The sequence below is a fragment of the Dromiciops gliroides genome, chromosome 5 (genome assembly GCF_019393635.1).
Source record: "Dromiciops gliroides isolate mDroGli1 chromosome 5, mDroGli1.pri, whole genome shotgun sequence".
NCBI lineage: Eukaryota > Metazoa > Chordata > Mammalia > Microbiotheria > Microbiotheriidae > Dromiciops > Dromiciops gliroides.
The window spans coordinates 229,101,078-229,121,341 of record NC_057865.1 but is presented as its reverse complement, the minus strand read 5'-3'; the positions used below and the strand labels follow the sequence as shown (position 1 = coordinate 229,121,341).

The following is a 20,264-nucleotide window of genomic DNA, read 5'->3' as shown; positions in this document are numbered from 1 at the left end:
GAATTGCACAGAATGAATATACATGAACCAGTTCCAAGACTAATCATAGATTTTATTTCCTCCCCAAACCCATCCATCTTACAAACTCCCCTTTTCCTCTCAAATACAGTTATTCTTCCACTAACCTAGTTACACAACATCAGTGTCATCTTCAACCCTTTACTGTTACCCCACTAGTTACCTAATCTTGTCATCTCTACTGCCAAATTTCTCACATCTGTTCCATGTTGCTACTCATTCAAGCACCTAATTTCAGGCTTTTACTGTCTTTTATCTTGACTATAGTAATAGCCTACTCATTGTTCTACCCAACTGATCTCTGCAACCTACCCCCTCCAAACCATTTTCTCTGCTGTTGTCAAAATACTTTTCCTAAAGTACAGGTCTGATCAGGTCAGTACAGTTCCTGTGGCTCTCTTTATCCTAAAATGGAATATTATTTCATCTTTAGATCAATTTTAGATTAAAATTTAGATTAAAATTAAAATTAGATTAAATTTTAATATGCATATTTATCAATACAGTAGTACATGTATATAATTTCCAAATAAATAATATACATGTATTACGGATTCAAGATTTTTTAAAACTCTTTACCAAAAAAGTTTGCAGAGCTTGGTGGGATCTGGTGATGTTTGTCCTCTACAAGCATTCATGTGATCATTCAAAAAAGTATTTATTAAATGGCTACTGTCTATATTTGTGTATATAAATTGGGAAAAACAAGGTCACTTCCATGCCATTATAAGATATCTGAAGAGTATTTTAGTTGAGAATATTTGACATAAGATGAGTAAAATATTACAAAACTGAACATTTATGTAACATAAGATTTTTTTTTTTTGGTGAGGCAATTGGGGTTAAGTGACTTGCCCAGGGTCACACAGCTAGTAAGTGTCAAGTGTCTGAGTCCGGATTTGAACTCACGTCCTCCTGAATGCACGGCCAGTGCTCTATCCACTACACCACCTAGCTGCCCCAACATAAGATTTTATTGATTTTAAATTCATTTTAATGATTTATTGTATATTCTTTTTTTCTCTTACAAACAAAATAATCTCTAATAAATTAACCAGATGAGGACTATCTTAAAAAAATATTCTTTGATCCTGGTTTCACTCTGTTCTGTCAGTATTCAAGTGTATCTTTTATCTCATTGATATAGAAGTATCCTCAATATATTCATATCATGGGCCATCTGTTCTCACCCATCTGGTGCAACTCTTGCCCATAGTTATCCCAAAGTCAATTGAAAGGATTTCCTAAATATCTCGAAAGTCCTCCTTGATTTACCTTGAAATTTCTAAGACACTAGAGGAACACTATGGCTTTCTAGGTCTTTTCATGTGACAAGCCATTGTCTCATCCTGCAATTCCTTGATGACACCACGTACCCTGTTCTTTGGCAGTCTTAAATGTTTATGTATTGCAGCATGCTCACATTTCCTTTCACCTCTCCACTTAACCTCCATGTGATACTCATCTTTAGTTCTTCAGAGGTAATAGTATTTTATGTTTTACTGCCATCTGGCAAAACCAGTAACACATTAGTATTGAAAAGATGGGCCTTGGCTTTCACGGGAAGCTCAGGATCAGTAAAAGAAACATACAATTTCCTGATGGCAATCCAGGCAACTATCTTGCACATGCTCTGGGCTTAGCTCATTGTCCATCTGTACTGTCTTTCTCAGATATACATATTGTTGGACAAGTTCCATTCAGTGCCTATCCAAATGCTTGTCAAAAATTGAACAAAAGACATTTCCACTTGGTCTTTTTGGGCAGGCCAAACTACTTGCTTAGTTATTATAGATATTTTCCAGGATCCTTTGAAATATTCTGAGGTTTGATTGCAATAAGTACAATGTCATCTGCAAACAGGAAACTCTGGAGAACCTAACTATCCACAGGGATTCCTTTCTTTACTTGGACCCCGGAACAGATCTCCTCCATCAGAGTGACTTTGAATACAACATACTGTTCTCTGATTTATTATAAGGGGTTACTGAGCAGGGTTGTTGCCACATCATCCAAGGAATCCTGGATGATCTTAATGTATAGATGGGAGACATCTTGCAAAATAATCTGTAAAATGATATTATTATCTGTCTAATCTTTTTTTCATAATTAACAAATAGCAAAATGCTATCTTATATTTTCTACAACTTTCGGTTACTTAGGAGATGATGTAAAAGCCTGCTTCTCCACAAAAACACTCATGGAAGATTCACTTTGCACTAAACATAAAACCCAAGCTAACATTACTGTGAAATCAGAATAAACTATTTTATCATGCAAAGCATGAAAGAGCCCACTATCAGTTTTCTGTTTTAAAATTAATTTTGTCTTTAACTTTTCCTATTTTAGTTATAAAATACATGGAAAAGTAAATTAGTGAAATTAGAGAAGATAATGGAATGAAGTTAGTAGAAGACAATAGACTTTAGAGCAAATATTTGTATTCTATGAGATCGACCAAAATACTAGTTTTCCCTATTTTCCCCCATTTAATAGTACACACCAAATAAACAGAGGTAAGGACAGGTGAAACAAGAGAGGGAAGGACTGTAGGAGATAACAAAACTTAGCTTAAGACAAAAATATCTGATCTTGTGGAGCTTATAGAAGGCAGAATACCACTACGGAATATATACTTATTCTGTAAACAGATGACCTGTGTTCAGATACTGCCTTTAATGTTTACTTCCAGTATAATCTTAGGTTAATCACTTAACCTCCCTGGGTTTCAGTTTCTTTACTTATGAAGTGTGTATGTGTGAGGGGAGGGGGGTGGACTAGCTGGTCTCTGACTCCCTTATAACTAAATGACACACACACACACACACACACACACATATATGTATATGTATACATTTATATGTGTGTGTGTTTGTGTATAAATGTGTATGTGTGTATATATCTATATCTATCTTTCATCTATCTACCTATCATCTATCTGTTTATCTATCTATCATCTATCTATCTATGAGAGCCTGTGACTCCTACAGTATAAGAGCTGAAAAGGATCATTTAGGCCCTTTATTGTACAAACAGAAAAACTGAGGCCTACTCATACCTTAATGGTGGAATGATTCAGGATGTTAGGGAGAAGAATCTTTTCTTACATGATATTACTGACATACTTTTTGGTCCCTCTTTTCTCTGGAAATCATTAACTTCCCAAAAATAATTTATCACATACCACTCCAAGGTAACCAGGAAGTATTGTACCAGGTACAGGTAAAATACCAATATCAATAGTCAACAGGATTATCATAGCTAAGTCATGAAGCAAGAGTCAGAAACATAGAGGTAGCCACAAGAAATAGGGGATATTGAGGCGGCTAGGTGGAGCAGTAGCTAGAGCTCCGGCCCTGGAGTCAGGAGTACCTGAGTTCAAATCTGGCCTCAGACACTTAACACTTACTGGCTGTGTGACCCTGGGCAAGTCACTTAACCCCAATGGCCTCACTAAAAAAAAATGGGGGATGTTAAAAATTGAATGACACATAGAAAGACATATAAACTGATATAGAAAGAAGAAAGCAGAAATGGTAAAATGTCAAGCATAGAGAAGGACTAAATATGAATGGGAAGAATACCAATAAACAAAAATTCTAAATATTTTATACTTTTAATAACCAAGCTTGACACCAAAAAAGACATGAATATACCCTGCTCCCATCTTTGAAGCAGTATGATCATTCACACTTCATAGAATCAATCTCATTGAGAGGAGGATTACACGCAATGAAATATTTAAAAAAGAAAATAAAACACTGTTCACGTTCCTCTCATCCTTTTTAATTCTATTCATTGTTGTTGCTTTTGAGAGGGCCACACTTTTATTTTGGTTCCTACAGAATGTGCTTATCTGTAATTTACCAGCCCAATTTAATTTAATTCAATTCAATCCAAAAAATATTTATTAGGCACTTACTACAATAATAGGTTAAATGTCTTTGGTGTGCTAAGGTTTATAGAGTATCTTCTTTAGAACAACACCATTATTATCATTCCTAGTTTACAATAGAGGAAACTGAGGCAAAGAAATATGAAGGGACTCACTCAGGGTCGATACAACTAAAATGCAAATAAGGAATATTTAAAACTAAATTGCAAGCTCAGGACTTGTTCTTTTATTCCACATTGTATATATGCAAAGCAACATAATATGGGCTGAAGAAGATATAGAATAAGCCACAAATGCTCTTGACTTCTGGGGCAGAGGCAAGGTGGTGGAGGAAAGGCAGTGGGCTCTTGAACTCACTACACAATCACTCAAAAAAAATCTAAATAATGCCATAAGACAATTCCTGGAGCAGCAAAATTCACGGAAGCATGTGCTGAGATAATTTTCCAAAAAAGGAGGGCTTGGAAGGTCAGAAGGAGGCAGCTGCTATACTGAGAAAGGAGTGGAGGCCAACCCCACACTCACCCTGACACAGATTCAGTCCCAGGAAGGCCACACCAGAGAAAGAGACCCCCAGGCCTCTGAATCAGCTGCAGCACCAGTGTCATCTGGAACTAAGCTCACAGTCTGGTGAGAGGGCTGAGCCCTTGTCAAGGCAGAGATTACAGGGGTCTCTGCTAGTGCTGAGGCAGAACTTGGGTTTTTCACCCCTGCTGGGAACCAGGAGGTAGGCTTGAGTAGCAGTGGCCCAGGTGGGGGAAATACACATGCTTATCAGAGCTAACAACCACAGCACACAAAGCTGTTCGATTAGCAAGTTGGTCTGGGGTCATCTACAGACCATGGAACAGGCCAGATGAGTGAAAAACCTGCCCTTCCTTAAATCATACCACCTGGGACCTTCTGAAGCTTGGGATAGTGCAGTCTGGAAACAGTGCCCCACTTTATGGAGCTAAAAGTCAAGTAAAAGAAAAGCAAGATGAGCAGACAGAGAAAGGTGAGAACCATAGAAAATTTCTTTAGTGACAAGGAACATTGAGGTGCACCCTCATAGGAAGATGTCAATATCAGGGCCCCTATATCTAAAGCTTCCAAGAAAAATATGAATTTGTCTCAGACCATAGAGACACTCAAAAAGAACTTTGAGGATAAAGTTAGGGAGACAGAAGAAAAAGTGGTAGAAAAATGAGGGTGATGCAGGAAAGACAAGAGAAAAAAGTCAGCTTTCTGGTAAAATAATTGCCAAAGTATTAGAATTGAACAAATGGAAGGCAGTAACTTTATGAGAAATCAAGACAAAATAAAGTAAATCCAAATGAATAAAACCAAAAAGAAGGCAATGTGAAATATCTTCTGGGAAAAACTGCTGGCCTGGAAAATAGAGCCAGGAGACATAATTTGAAAATTATTGGTCTCCCTGAAAACTATGATCAAGTAATGAGCATAGATATGATCTTGCAAGAAAATATCTGGGAAAACTGTCCTAATATTCTTGAAGCAGAAGGTAAAATAGAAATTGAAAGAATCCTCTGATCACCTCCTGAAAGAGATCCCAAAAAGGAAAACTCCCAGGAATATTATAGCCAAATTTCAGAGCTCCCAGGTCAAGAAGAAAATATTGCAAGCTGCCAAAAAGAAAAAATGCAAGTATTGTGGAGCCTCAGTCAAGATAGCACAAGATCTAGCAGCTTCTATATTAAAGGACCAGAGGGCATGGGATATGATATTCCAGAGGACAAAGAAATTGGGATTACAACCAAAAATGGGACTTCATTGAAAAAGAGGACTTTGAGGTATTCATCATGAAAAGACCTGAACTGAATGGAAAATTTGACTTTCAAATACAAGACCCTAGAGAAACATAAAAAATTGGAGTTGGGGGACATACCTGGGGTCGTGCAGTGGGTGACTGTCTTGTATCTGAGGACGGGTTTTGGCTGGGGTCACCCTGGGTCCAGGGTGGATGCTTTGTTCACTGTGTCACCTAGCTGCCCCATGATGACATCTTTAGGGTAAAAATGAGGAGTGAGAGGAATGCACTGGGGGAGGGGGAAGTGCAGAGATAGCATGAGGTTAAATCCCACATGAAAGAAACAGGAAAGGTCTTATGGAGTAGGGGAAGAGATGGGGGAAGAACAGGTCAGTAAATGAACTTTACACTAATCAGAATAGGCTCAAAGACCTTAATCTCATTAGAGTTGGCTCAAGGAGGGATTAACACACACCTAATTGGGTGGAGTAATCTATTTAAACTGGGCACTAAATGATCCTAACACTCATCAGAATTGGCTCAAAGACCTTAATCTCATCAGAATTTGCTCAAGGAGGGAATAACATACACACTCAATTGGGTGCAGTAATCTATCTAACCCTGCAGGAAAATATGAGGGGAAAGGGATAAAGAGAGAGGGGAAAAGATGGGAGGGCAGGTTGGGAGAGGAGACAGACAAAACCAAAAACCTTTTGAAGAGGGACAGGGTGAAAGAAGATAGATAATGGAGTCAATATCATGAGGAAGGGAACAGGATGGAGGAAAAGAGTTAATAGTAATTGTGAAAAAGAGAAAATGGGGGAAATTGTACAAAAAATATTTAAAGCAACTCTATGTGGTGGCTAAGAATTGGGCATCAAGGTAATGTCCATCAGTTGAGGAATGACTAAAGAAGCTGTGGTGGTGTATGATTGTAGTGGAATGGTATTGTGCTATAGGACATTACAAACAGGATAATCCTAGAAAAACCTGGAAAGGCTCATATAAACTGATGTATATTGAAATTAACGGAACTTGGAGGACATTGTGCATAGTGACAACAGTATGTGTGATAAGCAATTGTGAATGACTTTACTACTCTCACCAATACAATGATCCAAGACAATCCCAAGGGACTAATGATGAAGCATACTATCCACTCACATAGAAACAACTGATAAAAAGAGCATTTGTGGATGGAACACATATAACCTATACTAGATTGCTTGCTGTCTTGTGGAAGGGTGAGAAAAGGGAGGGAAGGAGAAAAATTTGGAACTCTAAATCTTATGAAAATGAATGTTGAAAACTACCCTTACATGTAACTAGAAAAAATATAATAAATATTTGTTGCAAAAGACACAGCAAAACAAAACACAGAATATGCACAAACTCTTACACTCAAGAACTTTAGAATTTAGTACTGAAATTTCATATCTCTATTCATATCTATGTATCTATATATAGACATATACACTTGTGTCTTTATGTATCAAGTCACTTTATATATATATATGTGTGTGTGTATATATATCTATATCTATATATACACTTTGGTAGGTATAGAGAAGAGGCATAAAGTATTACGAGAATACAGAGGCTGGAGAGAATAATTTTTGCAGTGAGAATCAAGGAATACTTCATGGAAGTAGTGACTTTTGAGATGAATGAAAGGATAGATAAACAGATGATAGACATTAAAATTTTATTAGATAGATAAAATATCAACCTTTCATTGTGTTCTGGGTATTTTGCTTTTCAGTTGAGTTTCTAATGATATCCATAATTTCAGCAGCTAGAAGTGTGCAAAGAAAACATTGAAAAAAGAGAAGGATATGAAGAAAGATCCAAAGGCAGGAACTGTGTAGAGAACATTTGGGGAAAGACAAGTACCATTATTTTGCTTTCAGTGAAAGGTTTTGCAAAGGGAAGCAATATGAAATAAGCCTAGAAAGGTAAGTTGAAGGTAAAAGTAGGCTTTGAAAGTATCCTAAGCAGATTCTATATGATAGATAATATGGAAGTATTGAAAGGTTTCTTTGTTTTTGGTTTTGTTTTCTTTGAGCTGAGAAGTTATATAAGAAATATGCTAAGGCAGATAGGTGGTGCAGTTGATAAAGCACTGGCCTTGGATTCAGGAGGACCTGGGTTCAAATGTCGCTTCAGACACTTGACACTTAGTAGCTGTGTGACCCTGGGCAAGTCACTTAACCCTCATTGCGTGCAAATACATACACACATACATACATACATACATACACACACACACTCACACACACACATATATGCTAACAGTATCCTATGGTAACAGTGGAAATAGACAATAAAATAAAAATGAAAGCAACAAAACATTTTTAGAAATCAGACAAGCCAACCAAATTGAAGCAGCACAATTCCCTGAGGGAACCAGGAAACATCATCTGCCGTCAAGTCAACCCACCACCACTTCAACTATCATCCCCCCTTAGATTTTGATGAAGACCCAGTACCCTGAAATCCAGAGCCCTAGAAATATTTGTTTCCCCGATTCCCCAAAACTCCTATATGTATTGTCTCTCCCAATTGGTAGGTGAGATCCTTGAGAGCAGGTATTCTTTCCAATTCTCTACTTTATATCTGTAATACTTGATATAGTACTTTAACCATGATAAACAATTATATATTTTTAAAAAATTTATTCATTGGCAAATAAGCAAATGACCAGAGTTAGAGAAGACCTAAGTAAATCTAAGGTTAAAAGCCTAGGTAAACTAGCTATTAGATAAATAGTAATTAGTGGTGCCATTAACAAAAAGGTGACGGTTTGAATTTTGTACATGTTGAATGTCAGGTATAGACAAGTTATCTAGATGGGACTATACAATAAGCAGGTAGAAATGGATATCTATAGCTAGAAAGACAGGATGAAGATAAACATATAAATTTGGGGTCATTTTCATTGAGGTGATATTTTACATCTTGAAAATGAATGTGATTGCTATAGTCAGAAGTATATAGAGAGGGAAAAGAAAGCCTAAGTCAGGACCCTAAAGAATACCTACATAAAGAGCCTGAAGAAGAAAAAGAAACCATTAAGATAAAAAAAGAAGTGGTTTGGAAAGGTGGAGGATAATCAGTAGTGTAACATTATGCAGTATACAGAATGACTATTTTAAAAAGCAAGAAAAAATTATCATTTTAAAAAATATTGTTTCAAAAAGTAATCTCACCTCTCTTGGTGAGAGTTTTTGTATCTGTACAATGATTGGATTTGGTTAGGTGACCTCTCCCGTACCTTTCAAATCTAAAATTCTATAAAGATCATCCTGTTCCAAATATTTAGGTTCCTAAGGCGGGGGGGGGGGGGGGGGGGGGGAAGGAGGGGCGGGGGGGGGGGCGGTATTTGGCATTCTAATAATTTTTACATAGCATAATCAGTAACCTTGAGGTATTTCTATGTAGATCATAAGTATTGTTGCCTCTAGAGACAAAGCTATTATAATTGATGGAGAGAGCAAAGTAGGGAACAATTTAAATTAGCTGCTGGAATAGAAAGTTGGAAGGAACGATGTTTTTATTTTATTTTGTTTGAGACTCATTCTCCCTATCTTGTGCAGGCTTGAAGTGTTCCCAATACTGACAGTACAAAAACTTTAACCTGTTGGTGTTTTTTTTTCCAACCTGGTCCAGACTGCCCCTCCTTGGACAGTTTGATGGGTCTCCACCACTGGTGACACACCATATTGGTGTCAGAGTTAATGTGTGCACCTGATCAACTTTAGCCCTACTAAAACTCAGAATTTCTGAATTCAAACAATCCCCCAGTTTCAGTGTCCTTGGAAACAGATATTACAAACCATCACACCAGGACCAAAATGTTGCTTCCTAAAGAAAAGTGATAAGGAAAACATGATTCCTTTGGTCATGAATACATATAATCTAGAAGGTAAACTCTTCTAATTATAAGTTAAAAGATTTGTTGTTGTTGTTTTTTTAATTGGCTTGAACAATTAAGAAACTGTCACTTTTCTTTTTTCAGGGTATTTGTAATCTAATGTAACAAATGTCATCTGACAGAAACAAATATGTGTGTAAGTCCTGATCTGAATGTATTTTAATTTGTATTTTGCTCAAAACAGGAAAAAAAAAACTGAGTAAAAAAGTTATGATCATAATTAAACAAATAGTGATGATGGAAAGAAGGGATTAGTTTCAACTAGGTTTAAAACTCATGTCATTAATGTCATGTCATGACCATTAATGTGTCTAATTAATGGGATTCCCTAACATCTATATGGTCAAATGCCCATTGGGATTTTAATGTGGTGCATAGGGAATGTAGTTAAATTTTCTTGAACTCCCTTGGCTTTCATCTGAGTCCCTCTCCTATCTATTCTTTTGACATGTCCTTCAGAATCATGGAAGCTGTTCAGCTGTATCCATTCCCTTTTATATCAGCAAAAGGCTGCAAATAAAAGTCCAGTTTTATTGCTTCCTTCTCCTTACAGGCAGCATTGCCTTCAGGAAAATATATTTAAGCATCAGGAGTCCCTGCTACATCAAAGAGACACTGTGAGTGAGGCCTTCAGCAGGGATTAGAAAGAGCTCCTGAAGAAATAAGCAACATATCTGGGGAGGAGTGGAGAGGAGAGAGATGATATGCATAAACAATAAGAAAATGACTAAGAAAGGAAAGAAAAAGAAAAGGAAAAAGCTAAGACTGCCAGAGGGAAACTAGAAAAATGAGAATATTGCAAAACATGTTATTAAAGTACAAAAGTTTTGAGGATGGGCTCAGCAATTGATTGCATGTTTTACGTATTTACTATCCATGGACAGTTGAGTTATAAGTAGAAAGGTTCCATTCCCTAAAGGATGGACTAGGATAAATACTTTCATTAGTAATGTAATAATGTATTAATTAATGTATTAATTAATAATGTATTAATGTATTGAATGTATTAATTAAATAATGTATTAATTAATAATGTATAAAAGGTTGGAATCTGTGTCATTTAGGGAATATTCACTGAGTGAAATCACAAATCTTTTAAGTTATTCTAACATCAGATATTTTGCACCATGATCCCTTTGACTGTCTTTTTAATTCGTATGTATATATCTCTATCTTATTATCTGATAGATAGATATCAGATAATTAGGGAAATAACTAGATTTTTGTCTCCAAGACTGCAGGCCCTACATATGCAAGCATCATGACTTATCCTTTTTCTTATCCATAGCATCTAGAGAAACATGATATTCATAATAGAGATATTAAATTCTTATTTGATTTAAATCGAATTATGTTTGAGGATGGTATGGGTCACCTTTCACAAGCTAACTATAAGGAGAGGAATTATTGCAAGTCTGTCTACAGCTGCTACTTAATGTGTCTGTCCACAGGTGATATTAAAACCCAGTGTAAAAAAAAAAAGAGAGAGAAAAAAAAACAGTGTGAACTAAAAAATTCCAATCTTATAAATTCCCGTATGAAAGACAATATTCCCAGAGGCACATTATGAAATTTTGCAAGCTAAATAGGTATTTATATCTCTATGCCTATGCAATAACAATTTTATCAAAGAGTTTCATACCATCAGTGCCACAGAACTTTGTTCTTAGCTGTGAGCTCCTTATCATCATATTCAATCAATAGTTAACTTAGTTTGTGCACCAGTGGTGTTCTAGACTATATTGTAAACCAAAAAATAAAGTTTCATAACTGAAATTATACTGGCCCCCGGAAAATCTTTTAAAGACAAACCTCTGGTATAGGCAGGGGAGAGGAGTCAAAAAGAGGATCATAGATGACATTAGAATCTACAAAAAAATTTAGAGATCTAGCACAACTCACTACATGAAACAGGGATTTGAAGATGTAAAGTGATCTCACCAAGGTCAAAGAGGTCAAATTTAACTGTCTAAGCCACAGGTAAATAAGATAGAGGAAAGATAGAGGAAGAAAAAGAAAGCAAAAGGAATGAAATGGAGAAGAATGCAATATAGAACAGAAGGGAAAGGCATGGCAAAGAGAAAAGGGATGAGGAAGAGAAGCAAAGGGAAGGGGGAGGACTAAAGGAAAGGGGAGGAAAGAAGAAGGGAAGAGGACAGCAGACGACCATAAAAAAAAAAAATTAGGACTAGTCCTATAAGTCTGCCCATACCAATTGTCAAACAATGCTCATACAAATGAGTACCCTAAGATATCACTTAACAACAACAACAACATTAATAATAGTTAAGTTTATGTAGTACATACTATGGTACCAGGCACTATGCTAAGTGTTTTACAACTGTTATCTTATTTGTTCTTCCCAACAAATCTAGGAAGTAGGTACTATTATTATTCTTATTTAACAGACAAGGCAACTGAGGTAAAGAGAGATTAAGTGACTTGCCCAAGGTCACATGGGTAGTGTCTGAAGGTAAACTAGAACTCAAGTCTCCCTGACTCTAGGCCCAGTGCTCTACCCACTGCACTGTCTATCTATGTAGTTCAAAGTGATCCTAATAAGAGAGTTATATAAGTTTTACCAGAACACACCTTTGTTAAAGATTTCAATGTTTTGCACATGTTTAGTAGTGTACTCACACACCTCCTTATTTCAAGTACCTCCTGAGTATTTCATTCCCCAGATGCTAGCTCACCCTCTCTAGGAAAGCCTGAAGATTTTCCTTCCTTCAGGCCTGTAGAAGAAAGTAACTTTAGATACTCTCATACATATTCTTTCTCTGATTTTTGTCTAGCTTCCTAAGCTCCTCAGACCATTATGGTTCATAGATAATAATTCTTTTCTCCAGGCCTCAGTATTGAGAAAAACTTCCCAGTGCTGCCTTTGTAATCTAAGGGAGGATTGTCCCTTCAAAGAGAGTCTGTGTTTTGTTCAAAACTACCATTCTTCCTCCCACCTTTTTTGACAAAGCATATTATATACATATTATTAATTGATACAAACCTGTCAATTAGGCCAAGTAAATATTATTTGTCCATATTCTACAGATGAGGAAACTGGGGGGGGGTCAAATTAGATAAGTGATTGCTCCCAAAGTCATGAAACTATCAAGTCTCTGAGCTAGAATCTGCACTCAGGTATTATAACAGATACTATATTCTGTCTCTCAACTAAACTTATCATGTTTAAAGAAAATGGTTATTTTTCTTCTTTTCTTAAAGAATGTTTCTCCTTTTGAAGTAATCTATCCTCTAACAGAAAGAGCTTAACCTTGACCCTTTTTTTATATATTGCACATTTTTTATTCCAGAATTAATTTTATATTACACAATTTTTTCATAACAACCAAGAACATTTATTTTTAGTCATTAATAATAATGTCCTTCCTTGAAAGGATTCCAGTATCCTAAAATGTTTGACAATCCCTTTTTTTAAAATGTTCAATTCAATTCAATAAACATTTATTAAATGTTCACAATATGCCAGGCACTGTTCTAAATACTGGGGAAACAAGAAAGTAAAGGACAATCCTTGTTCCACAGGAGTTTACAATCTAATGAAAAATATCCTGTTTTCACAGAACTTGTGGTTTAGAAAACACAAAAATGTATTTCTTGTCTAGCCTCTTTTTTGTGTGTATGGTTGTGGTTGAGGGAATTGGGATTAAATGACCTGCCTAGGGTCAAATAGCTAGTAAGTGTCCGGGACTTGAATTCAAACTCTGGTCCTCATGACTCCAGGGAAGGTGCTCTACCCACTGCAAAACCTAGCTGCTTCTTCTCTAACCTCTTCTGATTAATCTTGTCTTGTCCATACTGTAATAATCAAGATATAGGAACTACCTTACACCAATTCAGAACACAGTACATCTATAATTAACTATAGAGGAGTTAAGTGATTTATTTTTGGTCACACATCTAGTCAATGACAGAATCTAGACTTGAAACTAGGCCTTTCTGCCTCTAAGTTTGGTCTCTAGTCATGACATCACATTGTTAGGCTATATGAGCTTATATTAATAGCAATATATTATATGGTATGGAGATGTATTAGTTACCATCAGATATATGTACCCAGAAGAGAAATTAGTTCTGAAAAGTTCATTCAACCGTGCTGTTAAATTACAAAAATCTCTAAAAGAAAATAACCCTTGCAATCTATAAGTGTTTTCAAATATACATTAAAATGATTTTTTATATGCACATTCAAAATCTGACCTTTATTTTCCATGGATAGGGCCTTTTTTACTGTGGCATTTCCAAAATGGAATTTCCAGTTTAGAGCATTGCAACACAGACACATTTTGTTTGGGGGCTGGTTGAACTAACTACACAAAACTTTTGGCCAAAATTTCCTCAGACCAGCTGCCTGTAGCTGCCACTCATATGCCCTGCAATGTTTCCAGGAACTTTTTTGGGATTTCAGTGATTGCCCAGTGGAAACATTTGCGAAAGTGTTTTTGGAGTTAAGTCAGGCAAGGCATTTTCAAAAATGTTTGTATGTCTGATTCTTTTCAATAACATGAATACTTGCCCCCTCACCCAACCCACGCATACAAATGTCACCTTGTTTAATCATTATCCAGTTAACTTGTGTTGACTTGTCGTTAATTTATTTTTCACCTATTTTCACAATTTTTTTCAAATCATTTTTTATTTGTTCATTGTTTCCAATGAAGCATGGCATTATATTTCAGAGGAAATTCTGATTTCTTAAAAGACCAACTGGGTGGTGCAATGGTTAGAAGTTCTGGGCCTGGATTCAGGAAAATCTGAGTTCAGATCTGGTCTTAGACATTTATTAGTTGTACGACCTTGTGAAAGTTAATTAACTTGTGTAGGTCTGAATTTCCTCATCTATAAAATGGGGATAATAATTGTACCAACCTACATAATGGTGAGAGAGATCAAAGGAATATGTGTAAAGTGCTTAGTTAGCCTTGAAGTACTATGCAAATGCTAACTGCTGCTACAGCTGTTATTGAAGGCTGTTATGATTTGTCTTACAAAGGAGCAAAAGCTCTATCATCTCTTATCCAGATGAAGTCTTCAGCAGATGACAGGACTGTATGGAAATTATCCATAGATCAATCTAATTAGACAGGGGAAGGGTGTTTAGTAGGTTGTTTACTTGCATCTCAGTTGTATCCAATTCTTTGTGACCCCATTGAGGATTTTCTTGGCAAAGATACTGGAGAGTTTTACTGTTTCATTCTTCAGCTCATTTTATAGATGAAGAAACTGAGTTGTTGCTGTTGTTTGAAGAAGGCCATGATAGATGGCATGACTTGCACTGAATTGGATTTAAGTGAGGGAGGTCTGTGCAAAGTCATTAGCCTCACTCTCTACTCCACAGCCATCTGGTTCCAGTGGCAAGATATACATCAGAACAATTAGAGATGGCTCCTGATTTTTGAAGCAATAGGGGCTAAGTGATTTGCCATGGCTCACACAGTTATAAGTGTCTGAGGTCATATTTGAACTCATGTCCTCCCAACTTCAGGGACAGTATTCCGCCTAGCTTCCCCAAACTGAGGAAAATGAAGAAACTGAGAAAAATGAAGAAACTGAGACAAACAGGGTTAAGTGATTCACCCAGCATCACACAGGTAGTAAATGTCTAAGACCAAACTTGAATTCAGGAAGATGAGTCTTCCTGTCTCCAGGCCCAGTGATCTACCCATTAGGCAACCTAACTGCCAACTTACTAAATTGACTTCAGAGTAATAGATGGTTCATCTACATACAGCACTTGAAGACCATTTGCTAGGTTATGGAGGGATTTCATTAGGCATCAATGGCATACTGCTAGCACCAATGAAATTACAGACCCTTCAAGTGCTTGTGGTAAACTAAATTAGGCAGCCTGAGTGACAGTATTTATTAGACTATTCACTCTTTATTATGATTGAGTAGAAATGTGGTCACTTATTTAAGACAGAAACTAGGTAGTTATTCAAGGGCACTGCATAAGAAAAGTTTAGTTACTACATAGGGGGTTAAGGCTGCAACTTCTTGCCAACACACACACACGCATGCATACATGGACACCCATATGCCCACATATGTGACAACTGGGTGTGCTGGTTTGATCCAGTCTAATCCAGTAACCAATATTTGAGAGTGTAGTATGCAGATACTGTCTTGGGTGACAACATCAGTAAAAGTATACACACTGAATGGCTTACGGTGCAATACAACACTCTGTGATGACTAATGAGAAAATTATGATTTAGACAGTACTGTTTTCTATAAAATGTCAAGCCAATCATGAAAGTGACTTTTTTCAACCTTATCTTGCACATAGTAGGCATTTATTTAATCAATCAGTACACTTGGAGTACAGTTCTCACCTCTCACAGTTTTGCCAAACAAGGTTTGTTCCCAAACCCCAAGGTGGAGAAGACCTTCTGTTGAGCCTTTTAAGACTGCCCTGAGGCCAAGCTTTCACTCTGTTTCAAGCCTGAATCAGAGTTTTCCAAAGACACTTCTGTCTCCAAATCAGCACATCTTTGAAAAGGAAGGGCAGTTATGCAGTCAGCTGCTGACACAGTTAAAAACTGCGAATAGGGGCAGCAAGGTGGCACTGGCCGTGAAGTCAGGAGGGCCTGAGTTCAAATAAGACTTTAGAAACTTACTAGCTGTGACCCTGGGCAAGTCACTCAAACCAAATTACCTTAAACATTCTGGACCATTTCCAGTTGTCCTAATGTATATCTTACCACTGGACCCAGGTGGCTGTGGAGGAGAGAGAGAGTGAGGCTGGTGACTTTGCACAGCCCTCCTTCACTTAAATCCAATGTACTGTAAGTCATGACATCATCTCAATGTCATTGTCCTCTTTGAGAACAAAGGAAAAACAACAACAATTAAGTGAGAGTAAGAGGGGGGAAAGTTGTTTCCCCAAGTTTTAGAGGTTGCAGCAGTTCAGGATCTGAAGTCTGCATAAGAGGGTCAGGCAATACAGAAAGACTAATGGAAAGTAACTTTTTTCTTGCTTCTCATTACATGTTCCTCTGAGACACAGAAAACAGAACATTTTCTACCTTGTTGGTTCTATTAACTCCTAAAGGTTTCCTACTATAAATTGCTTCATCCAAAGGTGAAGAATTACGCTTAATATTTGTAAAATTCCAGCCCTCAGAAGCTGTGCCCTGATTCCTATATAAATTTTACTTTAAAAGGAGGTTCAATGGAGTTTGCTTTTTTTTAAAGTGCTGAATTAGACATCTGAGAATCTTGTTTCAAACAGTAGTTTCCTTGTCTAATAACTCTTTATGTGACCATGGCTTATTTTGAAAAAGGCATTTCATAATTTTTAAAGTGCTATATAAATGTAAGTTATTACTACCACTGCTCATTTCCTTCAGGAACTTTTAAGATAAGTATCACTTTGAGATTGATGGGGAAATAGGCTGAAAGTTCAACAGCATAAGAGGCAGGATCATTCACTAGATATCATATTGAATTAGAAGCCAGGAAACCTCTTTCTAATCCTGTTTTTAACCATCATTGAATTATGTAGCACTAATCAAGTGTGATCTGTCAAACTAACTCCTTTGTAAAATGGATATAATATTTGCCTCTCCTTTCCTTCCAAAGTGTTTTGTTTCTGTCTTTGTTTGGTATTTAGTTGGAGGTCATGCTTGATTCCTATGTTTCAGTTCCAGCTTCAGCGTAAAAGAGGAAATTGGTAAAGTCATATCTAACTCATCTAAATTCCTAGTGCGTCATTTGACAATAAAAGTAGAGGCAGTGTTTTACCCATAGTATGTAATATTAGTTGAACTGAATTGAATTTGGAAGGGAGATGCATAAATTAAGGTTATTAATTGTGAAAAGCTATTCTTTTGAGTTAGGATTAGGTAACAGGAAGGATACAGAATCCCCTTTTCCAGAAGTGATTTTCGAATGTCTCTGGCTTAATATGACTGGGTATAGTCGTGCCATAGAAGCAGAGGACTGGACTAATTGACTAACTGAATTAATTTGACTTAGTATTCTCATTCAGGCTCTCGATTTGCGCCAGTGCTTGAAGTCTCAGTGACACAGCAAATCCAGCCCAACATGCCTCTTACAAGTTTGTTGCCGTCTGAACTCGGTGGTTGGGCTGATAGCCACAAGGCTCCCCAGCCAGGAAAAGGGCATCCAGTGTCCCGCTCTCCCTCTTTCCCAATCGCTACTCTCATGTCCTCATCATCCCTTCCCCGCTGACTCCCACGGGCCGCTTCCTATTGGCCAGCCATAGGGAGGGGTCCATGAGATAATAACCTACAGCTAGACTCATTGCTTGTTGCGCACTCCCGCCCTCGGCCCAGCCTAGCCCAGCCTCTAGAGCCAGGAAGGGCAGGCAGATAGCGTGTGTAGGAAGGCGGGAGAGGCAACAGCCTTCCAGAAATCTTTCCTCATTTGCCCTCTCTTCTATCTCCCACCCCCTTATTGCAATTACAAATTCCCGGTCCCAGCCTTAACGGAAAAAAGCAGCCACCCGAATGACTCGGCGTCCTTGTGCCTTTGCCAGCCAAGGCCAAGGCACCGAACGTCCCCTTTGGCGGAGCAAAGACGAGACAGACTGGGGGAAAAAGGGGCGGAGGCAACAGACCTCGCGACAGTCGCCTGAGAGATGAGGACACTCGCACGTGAGAGGCACAGCCACCTGGCTGGGACTTGGGGCCAGGCAGCTCCGCACAGCTGGCCTTGGAGCAGCGCATGGTCGTAGTTGGGAGGAGTCTGCCGGAGCCCGCCCTTCCTTGCTTTAGCTACTGCGGCAGCTGCAGGGGTCCATCTCGGTAGTCTTTTCCCCTCCTCCCCCGACCCCTCACTAGCCCTGCAGCCTATTGGTTTAGCCTCCTTCATCCCAGGCACACACCTTCTATCCACCTCCCCATCCCCCATTCCCCTTCTCCAGTAGTCAGAGAAAAGTGATCATTCAAGACTATCTCATTCTCAGCCTCCCTCCTTTCCCCAGTCAACCGAGTTTTGGCTGAAAATGAACTCACCCCCTCACCCCCGACACACACACCAGCACCACCACCCCTCCTCCCCTTTGCTGCACCGGCGCCATCCTCGTGAGCAGTTGCCCTTGCCGGCCTACGTCCCGGTTTCTGCATTAGGATGCCTGTGAGATGCAAACGCGATACACAACGTCTCCTTAGAGACTAGGAGACAATACCATGAGTCCCATGGCCAGGGGCTAGGGAATCTCCTTCCAGTGCTAAATACCCCACAACTCCACCACCACCCTTCAGGCAAGAACCGATCCGGGCCCCAGTCCTTCCACCAAACAAACGCCCACAGGAGCTCACCCAAGACTGCCAGGAGTTCTTGTATGCCCACCCACTCCCCTTGCCTCCCACTCAACAAGCGCGCCCGTTCAAACAATGCTGAAGCTGAGACCCCAGTGTCCAACACACACACACACTCTCTCTCTCTCACACACACTCCTCTGGGGGCAGCTCCAGCTTTTTGTCTATATATGGACTCCCCTTCCAGCACTCCAGTAGCATGTATGTCACATCGTGCACACAATGGGCATTCTTAGTACACTCGTGCGCAGCCCTTCTCTTTAAGGGCATCTGAGAGCACCGGAGGTCTCTTTTCTCCTCCACCTCCACCTCCTCCTCCTCCTCCTCCTCCCTGTTCCACCCGGTATGTACTTACTTTACCTGGTCTCTAGCTCGGGGTGAGTGGGTGGGCTCTCGGCTCTGTGCGTGCCCCCCTGCCGCAGCCGGTTCTTTTCGCTGTCACAGGGTGAATGGATTTATTTATTTATTTATTTCCCTTGACGTGTCCTCGCCAGCCGCAGCCAGAGGAGGAGGAGGAGGAGGCAAAGGCTGGGAGGGGAGGTGGAGGACTGATGAATGCCCTTGTGTATGCCTCCTGGCGCGCGTGTGTGTGTGTGTGTGTGTGTGTGTGTGTGTGTGTGTGTGTGTGTGTGTGTGTGTGTGTGTGTGTAAAGGGGAGGGGACAAGAGGAAGGGCAGGCGGCTGGAGGGAGGTAAAAAAGAAAGAGGAAGGAAGGAAAGAAGGAAGAGAGGCTTCATGGGCCAGTCGGGCTACAGTGTAAAAGCTTCCTACTAGCGCCCCAAACCTGCCCTGACTAACTGAGCATGCCCAGCTCAAGTCATACAGACTTTCCATGGACTAAGGGCATTCGCTCCCGCTCTTTCCGGATTTTAGTGGTGACCTGAGAGCTAGTCCTGAGGAAGCCCCAAGGCAGGTAGAGAGATTACTAGAGCAGCACCAGCCCTGACAGGCTTGGTCTATAACGTGAGAGACAGGTGTATTGTGGCACCCCCTGGACATCTCGGTGAAATATGAACTCTGAATGGAAAGGCAGCTAAAAGAGGAGACACCCTGGATCTTGAGTGGGCAAAAGAATTCTCCTTTGGCTGCAGAGAGACTTAGAGGTTATTTGGGCACTAGATGCTTCGGGCCCCCAACCTAATTGTTCTAGTGCAGAGTAATGAAGGAGAGCTATAAGAAAAGAAAATATAGGAAGAAATGGAAGTAGTTTGTAAAAAGTTCCGGTCATGTAATTCTGAGGTCACCAAAATATAGGATTCCTCCAAAAGGATTTTTTCCCGGGGTGGGGGGTGAGGGGTCTAAGCCTGTGATTTAAATTGTGTATATAAAAAACCTTCCTCTTCTGAGGGAGAACAGAGAATA

General features: G+C 39.0%; 1 protein-coding gene across 8 annotated transcripts in view; it reads right to left on the bottom strand.

The window, feature by feature from the left end:
- The window catches only part of SLC16A7 (solute carrier family 16 member 7), a 257,556-nt gene extending 238,021 nt beyond the window's left edge, over positions 1-19,535 (bottom strand). For 5 of the 8 annotated variants that reach the window (XM_043966178.1, XM_043966175.1, XM_043966177.1 and 2 more), the window contains exon 1: positions 19,263-19,535. The gene's annotated coding sequence lies outside the window, so the exon portion shown is untranslated. Of the gene's footprint in view, positions 1-19,257 lie in introns of all 8 variants that reach the window. The other 3 variants (XM_043966179.1, XM_043966176.1, XM_043966180.1) reach the window with 1 other exon arrangement.
- Positions 19,536-20,264: the final 729 nt, after the last annotated feature.